This window comes from Tupaia chinensis, unplaced genomic scaffold (assembly GCF_000334495.1).
Source record: "Tupaia chinensis unplaced genomic scaffold, TupChi_1.0 Scaffold000316_1, whole genome shotgun sequence".
NCBI lineage: Eukaryota > Metazoa > Chordata > Mammalia > Scandentia > Tupaiidae > Tupaia > Tupaia belangeri.
The window spans coordinates 6,779,134-6,783,022 of NW_006159809.1; positions in this window are offsets into that span (position 1 = coordinate 6,779,134).

Here is a 3,889-nt window from a genome sequence, read left to right on the forward strand (position 1 = left end):
CTACATCCGCGCAGGCATGGCTGCCTGTGCAGTGGGCAGGAGCGTGCTCAGAATGAATAGTGGCGGGGACCCTATCTGGAAGCACCCCGAGAGCCCTCTCTCACTCCGAGCAGCCTCCCTGCGGAGCACCTCTCTGGAATTCACATGGGTCAGTCTGTGCACAGCACTCCTTTACGATTTATTCCAGAGGCTGAGAAGTCTCTAGACAGGCTGAAGAATAGTCCCTCACCCCACATAGATACACACAGAGCCAGTTAACTTTAACTGTCTGTTTGAAATTTATTTATTTATTTTTTAAGAGGTTTTCGCTATAGGGTGCGTGCGCTCGCCAGACAGACAGAGAGAAACAGAGAGACAGAAAGCGAGAAATCACCCCCCAGGGGGGCTGGCCACACCACAATCCCTTCTCCTCCATTCTTCTCTCGGGATCTTGGGCACGCACGCACACGCGCCTGGAGTGAGTTTTAAGCCACCGGGTCGGGGACGCGAACCGCGGTCGACTACGTGGGAGTCCAGCAACATAGCCCCTGTCTGTTTGAATTTGACGTGGCAAAATGATGTTCAGATAGCTGGCAAACATTATTTCTGGTGCCTCTGTGAGAGTATATCTAGAAAAGATGAACATTTGGCTAAACAGAATAAAGAAGATGACCTGCCCGATGGACCCTTCTATGGGCAAGCACCATCCAATCTGCGGAGGCCCAAAGAGAACAAAACTGCAGAGAAAGGGCCATTCACTCCCTGTTCTGAGCTCACATTCATCTCCACCCTGGATGTTATAGCCGATCTCAGCCACCCCTCTCCCAACCACTCCAGGGCCTTTGGACTCAAACTGAATTACAACTCCGACTTTCCCAGTTCTCCAGCTTGTGGACAGCATATTGTGGGTCCCCTTGGCCTCTGTTTTTCTAGATAACCCTGAGTAATACACATAGAAGTCTTCTGAGGAAGCAGAGTGGTTCAAAACAAGGTGGTAAGGGTGAGGGACAGAACACAAATTAAACTTTTTTCCAAAGAAGGGTTATCTCATCTTCTAGGAGAGGCCACATCATCCCAGGATGTACCAGTCTGCTTTTTAGCTATAGGGTGCATGCACTCACTGGAGAGAGACAGAGATATAGAAGGAGATAAAGTGAGAAATCCCTTCCTATGGAAGTTAGTCATACCACAGTCTTGTCTTCTCCATTCTCCTCTCGGGAGTTTTGAGCATGTACACATACCTGGCATGTTCAAGCTTTTGGGTCTAGGACTCAAACCACACAGTCGATCATGTGGGGTCCAGTGCCTTAACCACCATACCACATGGCCCCTGCACCAGTCTTAGCAAATGTGAAAAAACCTAGCAAGGAGAGAGAGCAGCAGGAGAGAGAGGCAGGTGCTGGTGGTGGCTGGTTTCCTGCTAAGGTGCAGGAGAAGGCATGGACAAGGGAATGAATCTCTGCCATGCGACTCGGGGCAGGGGCAGGGGGCAGGATTACTTTCTGAGGCTCATACACCAAAGGTCCTCTGTTGATTCATGGGGAGACACCACCAAAGGCTTAAAGAACGTCTCCAGTAGTTAAGAGAGCAACAAAACGGTGGCACTTTCACTGTTTCTTTTTTGGCTGCAGGCTGGGACTTTTGTAAAGGGACACCAAAAATGAATATTTGCCTTATCAAATAAAGTTTGGTCAATCTGAAGGTCTTCTGCACCAGAAATCTTGTAAAATATGGAGACACTGGGTTCCCCTCTATTTCCATACCTATTAAATCAAAATCTCTGGAAATGGCCCGGGAAACTGGCTTTTGAAACTCCTCACTTGGGGCCTGCAGGTGGTGTGGTGGTTAAGACACTGGATTCCCACCTGGCTGGCCATGGTTTGAGTCCTGAACCTGGCAGCTTGCTTTCTCATTTTCTCTGTCTTTCTCTGGTGAGCATGTGCATCCTGTAGCAAATTTAAAAACAATAATAAAATTAAATTAATATTTTAAAAAATAAAACTCCTCACTTATGGAGGCCAGTGGGTGGCATAGTGGTGGGGTGCTTGACTCCCACATGGCTGACTGCAGTTTAGATTTAGAATCTGTCAGCTTGGGAGTCCTGCAGGGCCATGTATATGTCTGCCTTCGGAACCCAGGAGGAGAATGAAGGAGAGGGGATTGTGGCATGGGCGTCCCCCAGGGGGGTGATTTCCAACTTTTCCTCTCATTGTCTCTCTCCTGCAAGTACATGCACCCTGTGGTAAAAAACCTTAAAGACAAACAAAAGTATGCAAAGAACCACTGACCTACGTGGTGTCAAAGAACTGTTTGGGCTCTTTGGATAATAACCAAAGGTGCCAGATGAATGCACTCTTTAGTCCAGACAGAGCACATTTCACAAGAAGGCTGTGTCTCTGGAGACTGGCTTTAAGTGTTGAAAAGGGGGGACTTGGGGGGAAGGGGAAGGTGAAGATAATATTCAGCTAAATACTGTAAAACCAGTAGGACAAGAAGAGAACAATGGCAGCAGTGTAAAAGGATGCCTCGAGACAGACTATCTGGATTCAAATGTTAGCTCTCTATCTACTAGCTGTATGGCTGTGGCTAAGTTCTCTTCTCTTACGTTCCTGAGCCTGTTTCCTCCACTGCAAATTTGGGACATTAGAACATCTACATTGTAGGATAAGTGCTTTATATACAGTACATTATGGTGCAAGTGAGCATCCAATAAATATTAGCTGTTATTATTGGAATGTGTGACAAATCCAGAGGCCAAAGGCCCTGAAGTAGTTGGGTGAGGGGGTGGCTGCTGACGATTCAAGAACCAGAAGCTCAACTATGATGTCCCAGGGCAGGATTGGAGCCGAGGTGGTGAGAGAAACTTCCACTTTGGACATAAGAGGAAGGAAGTTACAGTGGCTCAGATTCTTATCAAATGTTTCATCTCAAGGACAATTCCATCTCTTAGATGAACTGAGAGAAGCCAGCAACTGACAGTGGCTAAAGGCACTGGGCTCCCACATAGCTGAACATGGTTTGAGCAGTGAACCTCGATGCTTGAAAATCACACTCTGTGTGTGTGTGTGTGTGTGTACATGCCCTAAATCCTGAGAGTGGAGAAAGGATTGTGGTGTGACTATCCCCCATGGGGGAAGTGACTTCTCACTTTCTCTTCCTGTCTCTTTCCAGTGAGCACACGTGCCCTATGGTGAAAACCTTAAAAACAAAACAAAACAAAATCAAAAACCAAAAACATGAACTGAGAAAACAGACCTGCTACATGGAACCTAATCTTGACCAACAAGAATGAACTGGTTGAAGTAGATGTAGCAGGAAAGCCTGTATGTTGTTGGTATGTTGGCCAGAGCATGGTTAGTCTTCAAGGCCTAAGACTCTATTGCGTTTCTTTTTTTAAAAAAGAATTATTTATTTATTTATTCATGCATTTATTTCAATTTGACCAGAGAAAGACACATACAGAGAGAAGGAAAGTGAGAAAGCAAGCTACCAAGGTCCTGGACTCAAACCGTGGCCAGTCATGTGGGGAGTGTCTAGTGCCTTAACCATCACACCACCTGTCAGCCCATAGACTCTATTATTTCTACGGGACTATTTTTTTTTAAAGATTTATTTAATTAATTCTATCTGTTATTATTTTTAAATTTTACTAGAGAGAGACAGAGAGAGAGAAAGGGAAAGTGAGAAAGCAAGCTACCAAATCCAGGACTCGAACCATGGTTGGCCATGTGAGAATACAACACCCTTAACCACCATGCCACCTGCCAGTCCCATCTATGGAACTATTAACCAGGCTCCCTAAAACTTAAATCCTTGTGCTTGGCAAATCTCCATCCTTTTCAAGAGCTTCCTCCTTATGGTGCCAGTTGGGAAGTCCTCTTGAGGTTCTTCACTGTTCCAGCTTGAGAAA